Source organism: Meleagris gallopavo, chromosome 6 (assembly GCF_905368555.1).
Source record: "Meleagris gallopavo chromosome 6, MGAL_WU_HG_1.1, whole genome shotgun sequence".
Lineage (NCBI taxonomy): Eukaryota > Metazoa > Chordata > Aves > Galliformes > Phasianidae > Meleagris > Meleagris gallopavo.
Genome location: NC_139409.1, coordinates 4,819,900 through 4,840,798, shown reverse-complemented (window position 1 = coordinate 4,840,798; position 20,899 = coordinate 4,819,900). Strand labels below are relative to the sequence as shown.

At 46.6% G+C, this 20,899-nt stretch overlaps 1 pseudogene; it reads right to left on the bottom strand.

Annotated features, from left to right (window-relative positions):
- Nucleotides 1-1,235: 1,235 nt before the first annotated feature.
- Nucleotides 1,236-16,809, bottom strand: LOC146544061 (cryptochrome DASH-like; annotated as a pseudogene).
- Between the last annotated feature and the right edge of the window lie 4,090 nt (nt 16,810-20,899).

The window sequence follows — 20,899 nt, the reverse complement described above, 5'->3', positions numbered from 1 at the left end:
AGGCAACAACCAGGACCCGAGGAAACGGCCACAAGTTGTACCAGAGGAGGTTTAGGTTAGACATGAGGAAAAACTTTTTCTCTCAAAGAGTGGTCAGGCACTAGAATGGCTGCCCAGGGAGGTGGTGGAGTCACCATCCCTGGCAGTGTTCAAGAGGCGCCTGGATGAGGAGCTGCGAGATATGGTTTAGTTTGTGGTAGCAGTGGTAGTGAGAAGACGGTTGGAGTAGATGATCTTACAGGTTGTTTCCAACCTTGTGATTCTATGATTCTATGATCTCCAGGGATGGGGCACCCACAGCTCTCTGGGCAGCAGTGCTGGGGCCTCGCTGTCCTTTCAGTGAAGAGCTTCCTCCTAACATCCAATCTAAACCCACCTTCTTTTAGTTTAAAGCCATTACTTGTGGTCCTATTATTTTCATGTAGTCTCTTTAGGTACTGGAAACATGCTGTAAGGTCTCCTTGGATCAATGATCACATCACATCACTTGTTTTCTTCTCATAAAATCATAAAATCACCAAGGTTAGAAAAGACTTACAAGATCATCCAATCCAACCGTCTGTTGGTTCTTTTTTCAATGCAGTCCTGAACCTATCTACCTACTTCAAGTGTTCATAGATGTAACAGAACTTTGGTGCTATTCTTTACCAAGGAGGTCCAAATGGATCCCTAGCAGTAGTTAATTTCCAATGAGCCCCTTCCAATGAGAGGACTCTACCTCTGTGGCTGAGGAGTTCAGATCTGGGCTCTTTACCTATACTCCATGACAGCACAGCTGTCTCCCTGTTCTCTGACTCTTCAGTTCTGCACGAAACCAAAATGCTTGAAGTGGCTGCAAGACTGTTTTAGACTGGTCGCTGGTGCTGAGCTGAACAGTTTCCTGCTTCCATGCTGGTACCAAAAGCAGCCCAGGTGCTGCAGTGACTCTAGACCACTTTCAAAAAGCATGTTGTTTCTTTAAAGTACTACAGACAACACAGTGCCCTCTGAAGTCTCACTGTACTTCTGGATCTCTGTTGCATCGGTGAAAATGAGGAAGATAAAACACTCTAGTCATAAAAGCCTTCAGACCAATAGCACTTCTGAGGTTGTGCTCAGGCAGCCTAAGAACTCATAGCAGCAGCTTCAGCACCAAAGTGAAAATACAGGATCCAATCAGTGCTCATACACAACCTCCAAATATCTGCTTGCACTTGTGTCTACAGGAACACTGAAAGAGGCAGATCCCTACTTACTTTAGTGTTGCCAAACTTCAAATAGACTGGCTCTTACATTTGCATATCCAATGGCAGATGCTCCCATTGGGCTCTTCTCTGGCCTTCATCATACATCTTTCTTAAGAGAAAAGTAATCTATCCCTCTTTCCTTGTGCTGCACTGGTATGTGTGCAGGTCTTCTCCTGCCCTTGGGGTGAGGACTTCTTCCCTGCTGCAAATGAAAGAGGAACAGTGAGATATTTCCTGATGCTGAAGAGTAAAGGTCTGGTCACAAAGCTGGACACAAATAGCCTTGGCGTGCAGTATTAAAGAAAAAAATGTGCATGTGGCTCATCTACCCCCCAGATAAGAGGCAAAAAGAAGGGGAGACCTGACAGGACCAGTTCTTGTCTTGGACTTGGGAAACCTGGTTTTCCGGTAAGATTGGGTTTGTATTTCCAACCCACGCTCAGTCTTAGGGGATTAAGTGGGGAGGTTCTTCCACAGTGTGGCAATGAAAGGGGTGACTCCTGATTAAATGAGGAACTTCTGGGATTTAAGTTCCATCACTGCCTCAAATATGTTAGATGATCTCTAGAGGTCCCTTCCAGCCCCTACAATTCTGTGATACAAACCAGTGCTTCACTGAGAGGTTCCTTCACAGATTCTTTTCTCTGATTTGTGATGCATTCTTAAACAAAGAAGCTGTAATCCAGGCCCCTCAATAGCATGACTGAAAGCAGAAGTCTTTTCTTCAGCAAAACTTTAGGTTAGTGAGAGGGTCTGGGGAATGGGAGACTTCCCTTTAGTCAGGAAAGAGGACGTGCGTGAGCGCCTAGGCAGTACTAAGGTCCACAAGTCCATGGGACCTGATGGGGTGCATCCACGTGTGCTGAGGGAGCTGGCGGAGGTCATTGCCGAACCGCTCTCCATCATTTTTGAGAGGTCCTGGACAACAGGGGAGGTCCCTGAAGACTGGAGGATAGCCAATGTCACTCCGGTCTTCAAAAAGGGCAAGAAGGAAGACCCGGGTAATTATAGGCCTGTCAGCCTCACCTCCGTCCCTGGAAAGGTGATGGAACAGCTTGTGCTGGATACCATCTCCAGACAACTGGGAGAAAAGGAGGTTATCAGGAGTAGTCAGCATGGGTTCACCAAGGGGAGGTCGTGCTCGACCAACTTGGTGGCCGCCTATGATGCTGTCACATGCTGGGTGGATGGGGGAAGAGCGGTAGATGTAATCTACCTTGATTTTAGAAAGGCGTTTGATACTGTCTCCCACGACATCCTTATAACAAAGCTGAGGAAGTGTGGGATAGACGAGTGGACAGTGAGGTGGGTTGAGAACTGGCTGACTGGCAGAGCGCAGAGGGTCGTCGTTGGTGGTGCAGAGTCTGGCTGGAGACGTGTAACCAGTGGTGTCCCCCAGGGGTCTGTGCTGGGTCCGGTCTTGTTCAACATCTTCATCAATGACCTTGATGAGGGGATAGTGGCCACCCTCAGCAAGTTTGCTGATGATACGAAGTTGGGAGGATTGGCTGACACGCCTGAAGGCTGCGCTGCCATTCAGCGAGACCTGGACAGGCTGGAGAGCTGGGCAGTAAGAAACCGGATGAGGTTCAACACAAGCAAGTGTAGGGTCTTACACCTAGGGAGGAATAATTGCACGCACCAATACAGGCTGGGGGATGAGCTGCTGGAGAGGAGCTCTGCAGAGAGGGACCTGGGCGTCCTGGTGGACGACAGGTTGGCCATGAGCCAGCAGTGTGCCCTCGTGGCCAAAAAGGCCAATGGCATTCTGGGGTGCATTAAGAAGAGCGTGTCCAGCAGGTCGAGGGAGGTGATCCTCCCCCTCTACTCTGCCCTGGTAAGGCCTCATCTGGAGTGCTGTGTCCAGTTCTGGGCTCCCCAGTACAAAAAAGACAGGGATCTCTTGGAAAGAGTCCAGCGGAGGGCCACAAAGATGGTGAAGGGCCTGGAGCATCTCCCCTATGAAGAAAGGCTAAGTGAACTGGGTCTGTTTAGCCTTGAGAAAAGACGACTGAGAGGGGACCTGATCCAGGTTTATAAATATCTGAGGTGTGGCGGCCATAGCGGTGAGGCCAGTCTCTTTTCAGTGGTACGTGGAGACAGGACGAGGGGAAACGGACATAAGCTGCAGCACAGGAAGTTTCGCACGAATGTGCGTAAGAACTTCTTCACGGTGAGGGTGACGGAGCACTGGAACAGGCTGCCCAGGGAGGTTGTGGAGTCTCCTTCTCTGGAGATATTCAAGTCTCGCCTGGACGCCTACCTGTGCGACCTGGTGTAGGGAACCTGCTTTGGCAGGGGGGTTGGTCTCGATGATCTCTAGAGGTCCCTTCCAACCCCTACAATTCTGTGATTCTGTGATTCTGTAATTTTTTTTTTTTTCCACTCGTGTCAAAGGAAGACAGTCTGAGAACTTTGGTACCGCACCTTGAAATTAAAACCTGAAATGGAGATGTTTCATTCTTCACTGAACATTGCCTAACAACTAAATTTGAGCCTCCAGAAAGTACCTTTATTCAGGAGGATGCATAAGGAAGGCAAAAAAAAACCAAACAAACAAACAAAAAAACCAACCCTTAAGTATGCCAGTGATTACATTCATTTCCTTCTCTTCCTCCTGTACTCATAGAGCACTTTCTTTCCTTATCCATCCCCAAGAAAAGCAGCTCAGTCAGCAGATGTAAGTCTGACACGTGCTTGATGTGTCATAAGATCCAGATCTTCATCTGTCCCCATTCTAGAGGGTAGATCCACCTAAAAAGCAAAATCCAAGGACCAGTCCCCGCATTTACTTGGTACCTCCAATGTGGATGCACTCAAGCACAGTAGGAAGTCAGCTGGTTTTACTTCTCATGCACAGACTGGGAACTGAGCACCAGCCCTGGCTTCCTTCTGACCCTCTGAATCAGGTGGTGTTTAGCCCAGCAGAGGCTTTCAGAGATCACCCACGCATGCTGTGGGGTACCAGGGCTGGCAGGGCCTGGAGGGCAGGGAAGGATGCTGTGAAGGACAAGCTCTCTCTGCCCTGACTCGAGGGGGCTGATGGGAGAAAGCAGCATTTAAATATCTATCATTTCCAAGCAGCTGCTATACCTGGTGTTACGTACAACCAGTCTTTTAGCACATGGTACCTTCAAGCTGTGGTTGGACATAGCCATGGGAGTCCAGGCCTTGTTGATCTAGACCCCTTCCAACCCCTCCTAATGTTCCAAGAGCTCACAAGCCTCTGGCTGATGTGTCTCTCCACAGCTGGCTGTGGGTAGGTCTCAACCAGAGTTCCTCCCACTTGGGAGACAGAGGCACTGTTCAGTGCCCAAGGGCTGTGGATATCTGGTCCCTTTATGCCCTGTAGTTCTGGAACCTCAGCTGGATGCAATTGCTCTGCAAAAAGAACCAAAGATACAGGATCCATTCAGCAGTGCTCTGTATGTTCTTCCCAGCAAGGATCTTCCTTAACAGCAAAGAAAGCAGCTCAATTTTCAGATAAAGAAGCTGGTGCATTACAGCCTCACTTACCTCTGTCAATTATCAACCCCTTCTGTTAAACCCTCTACCCAGAATTAGTGCCTGAACGCAGAGACACAAAGGTTGAGGCTTCCCTCCCAAGCTCACTCTGCAGACAGTGGATGAAAACAGGTTCTTTCTGGGTACAGTTCACTTGCCTTGCTTAGGACTAGGCAAGATGAAGCCTACTTTTCTTTCCAGTGACTGATGGAAACTGGGATGACTAGCTTAGCTGCACACCTCTGCACTTGGCTGGATGAACCTTGCTTCCCCAAGGATCTCTCCCATTAACTATATAAAGACAAATCTGCCAAGCAAGGGGACAGTGTGCAAACATGTAGCCCAGTATGGGAACAATGGCTAAGCAGAGGGAGAGGGTATTTATGAGCCCCCACTACTTGCAGAGAGTCAGAGAAGACACAGAGAAGTTTAATCAAGCACATCCTGAGGTGCCAGGTGAGCAGTAGTTTTGGTCTCTTTGGTCACTTCTGAGTTTTTCAAGAAGCTGCTCTGTGCTCAAGGAAACGAGTGTGTGATAGTGATGGGATGTGGCTGTTACCAGGAAGAAATACTGATGAAACACAGAACAGACAGACCAACTGCAGGGAGGGTGCACACAGCACTGACCTCTTTGGGGATTGCAGCAGACTGTGAACATCAGATCTTCATACACAATGATGAAAAACCAGCCTGACTGCTGGCAAAGTGATTAAAGAGCTGTTTTGACAGCAGTGTCCACACAGCAGATTGATCTTGGTCCCTGAAACTCTCTGCTTTGCTGCACTGTTCACTGTAAGACACACAAAGAAAACTTACTGTGCCATCATCATTCGGACCTTCTTTAATCATGTTAAACTTTCTGTTTTCCTTTGGGTGGTTGCCAATATCAGCACTATATAGTCAGATGACTTAATTGTTGGGAACGTTGTAATCCACCTTCAGAACAAACAAAGAAAACAGTCAGATGGGCAGGGCTGGCCCTTGGTGAAGCTTCTCCCCACATCCACCCCTGCCTCAAGGGGGAGAAGTCCTTGCATGGGAAGCAGGGTGGCTTAAATCCAACATCAGCTTTCCAGTTGTAGGGCAATTCAAACCTATCTTGGGAGGGGTGTAGCAGCAATAGCAAACAGGGTGTGAGATCCCTGTGCATTCCTAGGAGAGGTGACTGCAGTGAGAAAGAACAGAGCCGGCAGCAGGAAGTTTGCAGTCACATCATGAAACAGGTTCAGTGCTGTTCTCTCTCTTCACTGCAACAACAATCAAACCTCAAAGCGATGTTTCCAAAATCTCAGCCACCCCTCAAAACAGGGAGCTTGCCACCCTCAGATGGCAGAAGGCTTTTCCAACAGGCAGATGGCATTCCCTCAGGGCCCGACCCCACGAATTAAATCATAGCTGAGATATTCTCTGCTCAGGGCACCAGCAGTATCTGGCCTTCTCCCTGGCTTCGGTGAGTTGTAGAGAGCTTGCTTCAGTGTCCCTGCCTGCCTCGTGTGGATGACAAACACTCTCTTCTTCAAAGGCACATGCAAACACTCTGTGGGCATTTGGTGAAAGTACCAGAAATGGAAAATGCATCGGCTTCTTTTTTAGTTGGCAAGTGAACTCAGTTTAAGTTCTGCGCTCGTCTCCACCATTCTCTATCTGTTCTCCATCAACCAACGTATTCCTTACACTAGCCTGGAGATCCCAACAGGTTAAAGAAAAATCTCTCCAACGACATACGAACATGACACAAACTGAAAGGAAGGGACAGAAGGACATAAGGATCTGTCTGTGCTTCCCAAATACAGTGCTAAATTCTGCTTCCAGCAAGGCTGCTAATGTTCATGCCTGTATAAATAAAGGTAAGGTACCCAGGGAGCATCTTTACAGTGTGAGATCTTCCAGATCTCCTTCATGTGAAGAACAGGACCTACAATCTCCCATGACCCCTTGAATCTGACTACAAATCTCCCATTCAAGGAAGGCAAGGCTGCCTGCCTGTCAGAGCAATGCCTTGGTTGCTGACTCCCAGCTCTTAATCACTGCTAGCTTTAAGTAAGAGGCTTGCCTTGTCAGTGCTCAGGCTGGCCTCACTATGGCATGAAGTCACCTCTGGAACCACAGCTGATAGATGCCATCAAAAGCCAAGCATTATGAACCATTCAAAATGGCCCTAGTGACTCACTCTACACATCTGGCACACACATATATATATGTTTGTGCATCTGTGTGTGCATCTCAGCAGTGCTGCACCTTTCTTCTGGACAGCCAATATGTGTCACACACAAGGCACTCAAGCTAGAGGAGCTGGATCATCAATACTGACACGCAGCACCTGCTGGGCAATTCCTAGCTATGAAGCACAGGGCGTGCAAGGCATCTGAATCTGCAGAATAAATGTTCTAAAGTAAACATTTCCCACCATGGATTTTAGCTAGCATATGAAGGACAGTGCTGCGTGCTGGGTTTTGTTGCTGTTATCTGGAAAACCATTCCTGCATAGACTTACCAGCACTGCTTTCTAAAGGATGCTGGATGAGTGCTGATCACACTGTGTTACTGTGTGAGCCCACCACTGCTCACAGCATGGGTGCAGTGTGTCACAGCAAGGGTAACAACACCCAGGTCTCTGCTGCCAAAGCCATTTCAGAGCCTCGCTCCAAGGAACTCAAAAAAGTTACATTAATAACAAAGGCTCATTTAATTGCACGTAGGATGGCTTTCTTTGTACCTCCAGTTACTCCAGTGAGTGAAAAGTTTCCTGAATACCAGTGGCTTCTTGTACGCAACAGACAAAATCTTTTAATGTAAAGCTTGTAATAGTATTGTGTCTTCTTCAATCTGCACTCCTCAGTCTGGTGAGGAAGATTTGCAGATTCATCTCCTCAGCCCATTTTCACAACTCAGTTTGGTGCTGATGGTATCTCCATCGGCATCAGCAGAGATAATGGCAACCAAGAAAAGAAACCCAGCACTGCTCTCCCACCCATGCCTCTGAACTGGGCACTGTCAGCCTGCGTACACCTTCCTGGAAAGAAGCTTTTGGAGCCAAGACCAAGGGAACAGCCCAGCTATTAACCGAGGCTGTGGCTGCTGATTGGCATACGGGAAACTGGTGCTGCAGTTGGCAGGGAGGGCTGTGACTCACCAGGACACAGGAGGATGCCTCCAGCCGGGGTGGAGCTGCCTGGAAGCTGAGCCAGCTTTTGTCCATGCTAGCCTGTTCTTGATTAGATGACTTCCCCTGTCCAGAGTGATCCATGCAAAGATGTGCCAACACTGGCTTCAGTGGCCAGAACACATTTATTTTTTATGTTCTATTTCTGGGTTCTCCTCCTTCCCAGCCTCTGGGGTGAGCAAATTGGAGCATTATTAACAGAATTTATGCTTGAAAGTTGTCTCAATTATGAGAGATCTTTAAAAAAAGAAAAAATTTATAGGAGAAGGTTTAGAATTATTATTACTGCAAACTTCCCAGCTACATTTTGGTTGTTGGCAGCTTCACTGTGGCAAAACTCCCTTTGGTTACACGAGCTTTGGGAGGTGCATATAACACAAGCACTATATCCATGCACTTATATTAACCTGAAAATCAGATGATAGTCTGTGCCCTTATCAGGCAGAGCTATCATCCCATCCATCACTCAGGGCAGAGAGCAGAAACAACTCCAGGCACACAGCAGGTTCAATCCCACCAGAGATACTTGAACCTCTTAGCTCTCACCCTCCAGTCCAGACCCAGATGAGAAAGACCCAACGTTCAGACCACAGGGCTAAGAACAAAAAGATGGTTGAGAGGTGACTAACAGCTGAGAAGGATGAATTGGACAAATTTCTGAGGGTTTGTGCCTGGAAAGCAAGGATTTTTGTCTGTTGGTAAGGAAAAGATTTATTGTAGCTGTGTGTGAAGGACAGAGGGCATCTAGAAGTGTTGTATGCTTAGGTGTGAGCAGGTAAATCGCGTGGAGAACAGCTTACCCAACACAGATGCTGGCTGTTGCGTTTCCTGACCATATGGAGTAGGTATCTGTTGCTACGCTGAGAGTTCAGGCCCCCATTTCATGTATAGGCACCCACATTTCAGTGAGTCCCACTCTGGTTCCTATGCAGTGTGCAGCAGAAAGAATATCCAGTCTTGGGATTCACTCTGCTGGTTCAGTTCCTGCTCTGTCCCAGACTTTCTAGTGAACTTGGGCAAGCCCTGATGGCTGGATTCTTTTACTTCCCCCATTGCAAGACTGTCCCTTTTCTTGCCAAATACAGTGATTCATACAATGAGAAAATCCTTCTGCCATACTTCAGGGGCACAAATCAAAAGCAATCCCACCATAACAGTTCAAACACAGCCCTAAAACACAAGGCCAGTCAGGTACAGTGACTGATTTAGGGATTTGTTACCATAGCACCCATCAACACTGTAAGGTGTATTTACAATGAGCATTTTCACATAACTTTCCCATCATCCCATTTCTTGCCCTGAGCCTATCTAGCTTGCACATAGATGACTATGTGAGAGCAAACTTTGCATGAATCACTTGCGGAGCTTTTCTTACCTCTAATGCAAGGGCAGTATTTCAGGAAGCCTCTTTCTGATCCCTCCTCACTGGGATATAATTTTACACAGAGCAGGGCGAGGAGGCGAGGACCTGATTCAGCTTCATGCTTCTGTAGGAGCCATCATGTCAGCACATTCCTGGGAGCAGCAACCTCTGCAAGGGACTTCCAGGCACCTTTCAAAAGTGGTCTAACTCATGAGATCAAGTGCTGGTTCTGCAGAAAAGAGACTGTTTTGTATTATATAAAAGTTACTTTTATATAAAAGCCCTTCTTGTACAGCGATGGTACCTTAGCTGCAGAGACCTGCTTCAGCTATCTGGTAAATGGGAAATACTCTGCTCAGCTGGTGTTTCAGCTTACAAGATCTTTCTCAAAATCCTGACTACAAAAGAGGACGCTGCCCCAATGTGATCCCGTGAGACCCTCACTGCAGCCAGCAGTCCTGTGCTTCTCTGTGCAATTGATTCTAGTGCCTGGATCTCGACACCTTATTTTTACAGTCATTTATCACTTTAAAATACTTGGATCACCATGATACCCCACCTGCAGGCAGCAGAAAAAACAAGTGTGTTGTTCTCTCTTGAAACCTCCTTTCCTCTTGATTCATTTTGAAGAAAGAAAAAAAGACAATTGTACACATAAACAGCCAAGAGGTCAATATTCACAGAACGGTTTGGATTGGAAGGGACCTTTAAGATCATGTAGTTCCAACCCCCTGCTATAGGCAGGGACATCTCCCTCTAGACAAGGTTGCCCACAGCCCCATCCAGCCTGGCCTTGAATTCTTCTGAGAGGGACATCCACAGCCTCACTGGGAACCTGTTCAGTGTCTCACCACTCTCACAGTGAAGAATTTTTTCCTGATAGCTAGTCTAAATCTAAAAGCATTAAAAGCATTTCCCCTTGTCCTATAACTGTATTATATATCTAATTTGAATTGTAATTGAAAGTAAGTATTTTGGCCAGAATTATTGGCTATTTTCTGTCTGTTCTTCACCAACCAGTATGCTGTTTGACACATTGCAAGTGTAACAAACAGGTATGAAAACACAGTTCCACATTTACACAGTCTTTCTTTTTTGGGTCTCTTTCCAAAGTCTAGCCATAGGCCAGGCTCTAACATGAAGCCACTTCCCCATAATGGCTCCCTGTTGAAGTCATAGAATCATAGAAAGGCCTGGGTTGAAAAGGACCACAATGATCACCTGGTTCCAACCCCCTGCTATGTGCAGGGTCACCAACCAGCAGACCAGGCTGCCCAAAGCCACATCCAGCCTGGCCTTGAATGCCTGCAGGGATGGGGCATCCACAACCTCCTTGGGCAACCTGTTCCAGTGCCTCACCACCCTCTGGGTGAAAAACTTCCTTCTAATATCTAACCTACACCTCCCCTGTCTCAGTTTGAAACCATTCCCCCTTGTCCTACCACCTGAGTGACCTCTCGGGGTTTTGGCCACATTGCCACAGTGCCAGCTACCTACCTGAGCACATCCTCAGTACCCAGTTCACTGCCATCACTGTAACCTATCCCATCCCAAATTCTGTCCCCCCACCCTGCTACACGAGGGGATTCCTAGATCAGTTCTTTTCCTATGCCAAAGCTCCAGTTCACTGTGTCTGGATGCACGAGCAAGCTGAAGGCCAACCCAGAAGCAGCTTCACAGACCTCAGCTGTCCCCCAGCAGCGCAGAATCCTTCAGCACAGCCTGCAGACTAGCGAGCAGCCAGTAGAGGAGTGAAGAAGAGCAAAGGTCACAAGGCTAATATGCACTCTCTTCCCCTTTTCTATGGTGCTGTGGTCATGGCCAGATAGCTGAGCAAGTGCAGGCCATTTGCAGGACTGCAGCCAGAGGTCCTTATGAGACTGTGATTGGTGTGAGTTGCAATGGCAGCTGAGCCATATCATATGCTCATATCATTGGCATGAGAAACCTTCTGGTTTTTATTTGCAAATCATTCTCCTTCCTTCTCATCTAGCACACTGTAACAATACAGAGAGGGCTGGTGCTGATTTCCAGAGATCAGCCTTACAAATTATGATTCACAATTTCCCTGCAGTAATAATGACAACTAATATTAACAACCTTTACTTATAAAGTGCCCAAAGCCTCTGGATGTCAGAGGCAGACTGATCAGTCTGCAGTGCGCCCCAGAGGAACCAGGCAGCAAGCACAGGAAAAACAAATATTAATTAAGAAGAAAGTTAACAAATCACTCCCTTCTATGTGCAAGATAGCAGTTTCCTTTTCAGAGGAAACAAGCCACAGTGATCACGCAGGGTCATACCAGAATGTGCTCTGATTTGCTGCTCTCTCTTTTATGTATTTCTGTACTTGGCTGAAGATGCATCAAGGTGAAAGGCAGTCGAGCACCATCCTGAAAGCAGAAGGAAGATGTCTGGACTGCAGTGCAGGACTGACAGCATGATGTATCCACAGGGGGAGATGAAGGGCAGTTGTGCTCAGCTTGCAGTTATGCCACTGACTCCCCAAACAGCTTGAATTGAGTTGTATGACATTTTTGCAATTGTGCATGAAAATGAGAGTGAAAATCCTCCCCTTCAGTGTATGACTGTTACAGAAGTCCCAAAGCTACAGAGATAAATCATTTTAGAGAAGTTTGACTACTTTGCCTGACAGACTCAGTTAGATAAGCCTTAGCGCAGCGATGACAAGCCCAGAAACAGATCTCAGATGTGAACCTCTACATTATCTGCCATAGCTGTTCCACAGTGCTCTTTCTACTACCAATCTATTTATTATGTGTCCAGGGCTCTCATTTGAGGAGCCACAGCAGGCAAGTGATGTGCTGAAAATCCCAGACAGGGCAGGAAAACTGGGAATCAAACCCTGTGCTACTATTTGAACTCAGTGGGCTCCTTCCATTAGTTCCATTAGTTCCAAGAACTATTAGCTCTGTGCAAGAGCTTATAGACTTCAGCTGCACAGTGAAAGAAAAAAAAGTGGAGTGTACACTGCCACAGAGCAAGGAACTTTTCTGGAGCTAAGATCCACCAGGTGGAGCCATCCACGCAACCACTGGAGCACAAGGCTGGCTGCCAATAAGAAAACCTGACCTCGAGTAGCCCTGGAAAATTGTTCCACATTGCAGTTCTGTCGGGAAAACGCTCCACGTGTTCTCAGCATTAGGCTGAGTTGGGTTCTGCTGCTGCGGCTGCAGCCTTTGCTTTACTCTGCCCCTTCCAGCACGAGAGACTAAGATCTCTAATTAGAAGGCATTGTGTTTGGGTAGTGATAAGACATGGGGGAATGGTTTTAAACTGAGCCAGAGAAGGTTTAGATGAGATATTAGGAGGAGATTTTTCACCCAGAGGGTGGTGAGGCACTGGAACAGGTTGCCCAAGGAGGCTGTGGATGCCCCATCCCTGCAGGCATTCAAGGCCAGGCTGGATGTGGCTCTGGACAGCCTGGTCTGCTGGTTGGCGACCCTGCAGACAACAGGGTGTTGAAACGAGATGATCATTGTGGTCCTTTTCAACCCAAGCCATCCTATGATTCATGTTTATGCAAATATGAGGGTTTTTTTGCAGTAAGAGTCATCAGATTGAGGGAATCACACCTAGGCCGCTATCCATACTAAATGACTGTTCAGCAGACATCAATAATAACATTGCTATGGGATAACTGCAGAAAGAGAGCTTCAGGGCTCACAGCGAAAGATTTTTACCATGGTGCAAATTTGGTTGAGTTATCTGCACCTGTGAGTCCACTCCAAATCTCCTTGTAAGATGCAAACAAAAGAACAAAAGACATCAATACTTTACATGCAACCTGCTAACGTGTTTTCTTTCATACTGGATTCAGAGTAGTCTGGCAGGGTTGGGCTCCCTCCCATAGCTGACTGCATGGATGATAGAGCTGCCAATCACTGCCTCCAGCACACAGGAATTAATTAGGCCAGCTACTTTCGTTAGAGCTCCAGAAGCATGTCAAAAGCTATGCCCCCCCACTTCAACCTGTAGTACTGTTCTTTCTGTAAGCACTGTGAGAGTAACTGAGCTGCTGCCCATACCCACCTGACTGTGGATCAATAATCCATTGACAAGCAGCAGTTGTGGTCAGGTTGGCCTTTTGCCTTGTCCATGGAGCTGCTGGTTTGAGTTTGACTCAACGTTCAGCTGCAGGAATCCTGATCACTGTCAGCTGTCAGCCAGCCTCATTTACAGCAGGGTACAAATCTTTTTTCTCTGTGCTCCATTGACAACACAGAGGACATCCTAGGGAAACCCAATCTCTCCCTGATCCCCTTCACAGTGCAAATTAGAAGTGCTAGTGGGCTGTTGTAGCTCACTGAGATGCAGGAATTTCTGTAGCACAGCTGGAAGAATTCTATAGTAGCCGTGTTGGTGAGTGCATTGGATACACACATTGCTCACACAGCCTTTTGTCTGTTTGCTGATTTCTGTTGAAAATTAAGGCAGTTTCTAAACCAGGAAGAGGTTCAGGGACAGTCAGGATGCACAGCTGAAGTAAAGTCAGCATCAGCTTCACTCACCAAAGTGAGGGAGCAAGAAGTAGCTGTAATTATTTGACCATCTTACTGTTTGCAGCTGTGGGCAGCAGCTTGGTTCAGTTGTTCCTCACCCCAGCTGCATTTGCAGCTTGTCAGGCTACTTTTCAGTTCTCCAAAATGGAGGAATTTAATTGCTGCTGATGTGGGAAGGGAGAGTAAAAAGGGCAAATCAAGGTAAAGAAGCCAAAAAATGGTCCCAATTCCCTAATGCTGATTGGAAAAAAAAACAAAAACAACAACAACAAAAAACCAAAACCCAACATTTAAGAGGGACAGCCACTAAACTAGATTCCTAAGTGTTTGGTTTACATTTCCAGTTCCTGGATGACTTCTTTTGGATTTAGTTTGTTTCACTGTTTCACAAACTGAAATAATGCTCTCTTTTTTTTTGTAAAGTGCTACACAGGAGCTGAGGAAATATTAAGAAGTGAAATTGCAGCCTCACCCACTTGCAAGCTGTATGTACAAGGGGGAGCATGAAGGCAAGGAAATCTGTGAGTTACCATGTCCCCAAATAAATGCTGTTATCTCACTAAAGCCTAGGAAGGCTGTTTGTGGATCAGTCCCAGGATCTGCCACAGAAGACACCAACAGCTTGTTATTAAAAAAAATTAGCCCATAGAAAACTACTCAAAAGCTTAAAATTGAAGGATGTTCTGCAGTAGTGATGTTTGCTTTGGGGAAATCAAAGATTTTGCCCAAATATTCCTTTGAAAAAAAGGGCCACACCAGGCATATTCAAAATTGCCAATTAAGAGGATGTTTTCTACCCAAGTGTGGGGCTTGCCAACTCAGCTGCACCACACAGGGAATGTACCTTTCCTTCCTGTATGAAGGAACAGGAGCTCAGCCAGACCCCCTGAAGGGCAACCACTGCCTTGGGAATCCTGCATCTTTTGATTCTCAATAGGAAACATTTCAGAGTAGGATTTCATGGCATAAGTTTTCTTACTTTTCTGTCCCAAATCCTTTATTGTAGGGATACATCTTTCTTCCACTCCCAGCCAGAGGCTTCAGCTGATCTGCTCTCTGCAGTGCTGGCCAGACCTTCACCTCAGATTCCACTGCTTTTCATAAATTGGTGTAGACATCAGACTGGATGCCATGCACAGAGCTGGATGGAGTCCACACTCTGTCATAGGCACCTGCATTTAACCAGATGGGGTAATGGAGCAATCCAGCACAAGACCAGTGCCACAAGGCTATGGGCAATGCAGACAGACCTTCACCCATCACTGGTGCTTATGCTAGAATATGGGGGAGGTGGATGCAAGGAAAAGTCAGTCTGAAGAGCCACATCAATAACCAGATGCATTGGAATAGTTTTCACAACCTCAGGGATGCATATAAAGCTGATAAATGAGCCCCAATTCTTCCAGCAAACAGAATAAGATTCAAAAAATATAGCTCAAGGAAAGAAGCTCTTTTGTCATTTCTCATCCTGAGTGCAGTGAAGCTGTGGCATTCTTTGATGTAAGACCTTGTAGATACCATAAGATTGCATTGATTGCGTGGTGACTGGAGAAATATTTGTAAAATAAATCCATTGAGCGTTATAGAATATGAAGACTGAATTTCTGTCGCAGAAGTCTTTGAACCGTGGATTCCTGGAAGCTGGGAAAGTATTCTGGGAAGTGTCTTGCCTGACTTGCTCAGTTTTCTCTGGGCCACTGTCAGGATAAAGGCTATGGAGTTAGATGAGGCCTTTCATCTGAGTCTTTATGGTTGTTCTTACACCAAGGTCTGGTGCTGGATGGAAGAAGGCATAGACTCACAGAATGGTTGGAAAGGACCTTAAAGATAATCTAGTCCAACCCCTGCCATGGGCTAATTGCCCCCCACCAGCTCAGGCTGCCCCTGGTCTTGAGCACCTTCATGAATGGGGCACCCACAGCTCTGTGGGCAGCCTGTCCCAGGGCTTCATATCCCTCTCAATGAAAAATTTTCCCCTATCTAATCTAAATGTTTAAAGCCATTCCCCCTTGTCTTACCACTATGAGACTGAGTAAAAAGCCAGTCTCTCTCCTGTTTAGAAGCTCCCTTTATGTACTGGAAGGCCACAATAAGGTCTCCCCAGACCCTTCTCTTCTCCAAGTTAACCAAGCCCAACTCCCTTCACCTGTCTTCACAGCAGAGGTACTCCAACCCTCTGAGCATCTCTGTGGCCTCCCCTGAACCCACTCCAGCATCTCTACATCCTTCTTGTGCTTGGGCCCCAGGCCTGGACCCAGTACTGCGGATGGGATGTCACAGGGGCAGCGTGATGTGTAGGTGGTCAAGGTTAGGCCTAAAATCAGGGAGCGCAGGTCTGAGTAAGTCCTGTCTTTGATGTTTTCAGACTCTGAATGTGCATTTGTTGTGGATGCGGAGCCCTCCACTTAGCAGCTTTAAACCACTTTTTGAAAATAGGCCAGTGACATGCCAGTCCTGCCAGCAACCAGAGACCGGAGTTCTGCTTCATTCCTCAACCTCCTGATGGGCAACTGACTAGATGTGGGTGCTTTTAGCTCACTGTTGCCCTTTTCCACACACGGTGCAATATGCCTCCTGGCAGCTTGCTCCCTGATCCCCAAGGAGCCAGGAGAGGGCTGGCCACAGACAAGAGTGGCTCTGAACGTACAGGACCCGCATCACCGTTTGGTTGTGGAAGAAACCTTGCTATTTTTATCTTCTAGCAATGTCACTCAATTATTTCCCTTGCCTCTTCGTGGAAAGCCACAACACCAACGCAGCCCAATGAATTACATCATGCACCATGTCTTTCAGCTTCCCCTTCTTCACAACCAGGGTGCTGCAAACACAGAAGTTTGGTCTGAATTTGATTTTACTGTTATGTGTATATATAGGAGCCTGAGTCTTGGCCTACAGGCAGCCATGCACTTGTTCTCTGTGGAGCAGCCTGTGGAGGCAGGCAGGATTTGACCATCCCACATCTTTTTAGGAAACATTAAATACAATTTGCAAGCCACTGAGGCAGAATTTGTGTTGCTCACATTTCTGCCATCCCGGAAGCCTTAGAAGTGACGACCAGGCAGAAAGCCAGGCTGTTACCTAGAAGTCAGTCTGTCAGATCTGTTCAGCCTCACACATACAGGCTGAGATTCTAGAACTGACTCTCTTTCCATCTTTCATAGGCAGTGGTGGTTTGTAGGCAGACCCCGCTTCACTTTCATGTGGGATCGTTCAGAGGAATTCTTTCCTTGTGTTAGTAACAGAGTCAACAAAACTTCTTTCCTACCTTATAGCCCCACAGACTGCCCAGCTGTGTACGCAGGATGACAGACCAAAAGAGTGTCTGTGGTGAGAAGGTTGGCCTGAGGTGAGTGCAGAGCCCTGCAAGAAGCCTGATACATGACTGCCCCTTTCCCTGTCACACACGCACACAAACTACTGTGTAAGCTAACTGAGGTTTGTGCTGGAGAAGTGTAAACCATGACTAAAATCTTTCTTGAAAGTTCCAACCTTAATGATTCTATGATTCCCAACACTGATGGCAGCAATCAAAGTGAAAAGGCTTGCCTCATCCTATAGTTTCCATCATTTTATGTTGGATACCAGTGCTCACACATCCCTTACTCAGTCTGGATTACTCACTGAACTGTCCCTTGGGGTCTTTTTTGCATTCAAGTGCTTGTATAATAAGAGGAAATGTAAAAAGAAATACCCTGCATGGCTCCCTGGCGGAGGTCTCCATCCATATCCTCCCCTTATCTAAGCCTTTCAGGGGTGGGAAGAGGATGAAGAAGGGGCTAACATGATGGTGGGAGATCCAGGTTTATGAGAACAAATTGCTTCATTACATATCTGGATTGCTGGATGAGAGCTTCAAGTGGAGCCACCGTGGCTCTTAAATGCTCACTGGATTGTGATACCCCAACCCCACGCAGTCCTGGGGAGTCCTGGTGTTATTTCTACCTCCTCCAGTCCTGCAGGTCCCCTGCATGCAATATACATTCACTGGCTGTGGGAAATGATGCTGATTTCCCATGTGACCCATATGACACATAATCTCCTGATCCTCTTTCTATGCAATAAGAGCTCCTTTTCCTGGCTCAGCAGACTGCAGGCCTCTATAAGAACTGGTGACTCATCGCTGAGGCCTCATGTTTGGTGAAAGAAAAGTCAAGCCAAAACTTTGGCTTGTACCCAGGGAAAACACTTGTCAGCTCACAATGCATATGCTATAGAGGTAACCATCTCCCCTCATTATATCAGAAACGAAGGGATTTTATGAACCCAGTTTACCAGCCTTCCCTGTTTGCCTTTATTTGGACAAGGACAAGCAGTGCAGTTGGCTGCACTTCTGTTTGCAGTCAGGTTTACCCCACAATATCGTGGCTGACATTAAGCTGGGCCAAGTCTGGCAATAATGACATCCTCTTGTAGCTTACTCATAGCTGTCAGACAGCCACCCACCTGCACTGCAGCTTAGAAGGTCTCATTTAGTGTGCGTGCGAGAAAAGGGGTTCAAAAGGGCTGATTTCCCATTGGCAAAGAAGGCTGTTTTCCACTCTTTCCACTCCCACTGCAGTGGGAATAAATAGAAGAGAAAAAATCTGAAACCCTTGAGATGCCAAAGGAGAAACAAAAGTGGGTTTAACATCAGTGAGTCTCTGCCAGCTTTCTGTCTCTACAAAGGATCCGAGGTGTACAACACTGCAGTAATTCACTCTGCATGAGCAGCAAGAATACCTGTACATTCTGTACATATGGAGCTGCATTGTACAACCCCAGGCAGCAAGACTGGAAGTAAAAGCAGAGACATCAGGGACAAATAGTTCACTCAGAGCCCAAACTCAGATCTTCTTACTCCCTATACTGTACCCCTTCTGTCCCAGTACTGCAGATCACTTTTATTTCCTTTGCACGCATCTTGTTGCACATTCAAATCAGTGCTGATTGCTTTCAGTCTGGAGTTTACCCTTATAATAAAGGCTTATGCTTTTTACTCACAAAATTGCACCTTCGTTATTCTGGATGTTCATCTTCTCAGCCCCTGCTTCTGTGAGACCTGATGAAGTCATGCTCTGAAAATGTGTGTAACGGAGGCGTTTAGGAAAAGCAGCAGTAAGGAGCACTTTGTTCCAAAATTAGAAACCAGGAGGCCTGGCATTGTGAGCTGTGGGCTCTGGAGTCTCCTTGTCTGGATTTTCCATTCAGATGAACACAGTCAATGAGAACAAAAGCTTTATTTATTTTTTTTCCATTGACACCTGTCTCTTTACTCCAAGATGATGTTCCAGCTTTCCATTCTCCCTTTGAGCAGCCCAGAACCTTTGCCAACAGACTGTTGCAATATCACCACTCTTCATGCCAGTATGGAGAACAGGCTTTTCACAGTCATTTTTGTTCTTTTCATTATCTTCCAAGAAACAGTTTCCTTCCTGGAGCCCTGAAGTTGTCAATTAATTCAGGGGATGTGGGAGGAGATCTGTAAACTTTGATGCAGATCTGCAGGGGATTTGCAATAAAAGAATTGCATAGCCAGGGCCTGTCCAGAGCTACAGGGAACCTAGGGAGCAGGCTAGCCACTGGCCAGCTATTGCTTCTTGCAGTGTGAACAGGCATGCAATGCCTTTGTTTCTCAGATGGCCTTGTGGGATACCAGGTCTTGGACAGCCCCCAGCTCCAGGTCTATAATCATTTAGCTGTACTCTTCCCCTTGTTGCTTCGAGTATCCTTTCTCATTCATTAAAGCAGTTTATCAACTCTTGTTTATTCTGGAGGTGAGTGTTATGGGCAGAAATGTCTGTTGTGCCATCTGGGATAACGGAGCTGTGGAATTACACCTCATCATTCCTGCAGTGAGGTCTCCCTTTATGGCTTATGCAAAACAAATCTGTCAGAAAGCCAGTCAGTTTTGTGACAGAGGAGCTGGAGATGAGCCAAGCTTCCTCCTCCTCCTCTCCTCTCCTCTCCTCTCCTCTCCTCTCCTCTCCTCTCCTCTCCTCTCCTCTCCTCTCCTCTCCTCTCCTCTCCTCTCCTCTCCTCTCCTCTCCTCTCCTCTCCTCTCCTCTCCTCTCCTCTCTTCCCAACAACAACATACAAATGCCAACATTTATGCCTTCCTAGACAGAACCAGACTGCAATGAAGCACTGAGACAAGAGAAAGCAGAAGTCTCTTTCAGTAGTGACGGCCTCCTGTTGAACAGAACAGCACTGGAAATAGTGCATACAGCAGTAGCACTTGTAGCTCTGAGTAGCACTGCAAACAGTAACGTGGACATTGACCATCGAACATTGGCTGTGTACTCTTTCAAGAAGTTTTGATTATGTCAAATGCTGATGCTTAATCTTCCTCCAGGGCCAGAAAGCTTTCATCCCCCTGACAAATGCCTTCAGCATTGCTGTGTTATTGCATCACTGATTTCAGTTGCTGACATGTCATCCATTGATGTCCATGTTCATTCATTCATTCATGATGCATAGCACCGTTTTCATTCAGACGGTGTTTCAAGCAGCTACAACAACAAAACGGGTTTGGATAATTTCCTCTCTCATTTTGGAAACAGGTCCCAACTGTTACTTCTTTTAAGTCTCCGTGAGAAGGCTGCTTTTGCATTTAAGTTTGTCACGCATGAAAAGTCTGACATCATTATTTGATGTTTTACTGAGTCTCCACTGAGCCCTTTGCAGGATCCTTAATCATGTCATCATTAGCTGTTTTCATAAAAGCAGAGAAGCTCCGTGATCAACATACAGTGAGGCTCTGCTCAAAGATAGATTGTGGTGACTCTGTTAACCAGGCATATGCTCTGAAGTCTCCTCGGGTATGACAAATATAATCTCATTTTCTTGGATTTCAAATGCATGCTAAATCCTGTCCACAGCATTAAGCACCTTTTTTTTTCTCATGCATATCTGTTATTCCACCTAGATCTACCTTTCAGTTTGTAGAACCTCTGATTAACAGCATCTAGCTGCTCTTAATGCCAATACCTTCCATTGCAGAGGCACTGCTTTGATGTTTTCACTGCAGGAGATCTATCATTCCCATCTTTGATGAAAATAGGAGGATGGAGCCCCTCTCAAGGAGCAGTTCACTGCCACACCTCTTACTGGTGTCACTTGCCATGCCTTTCAGTTTGGGGGGG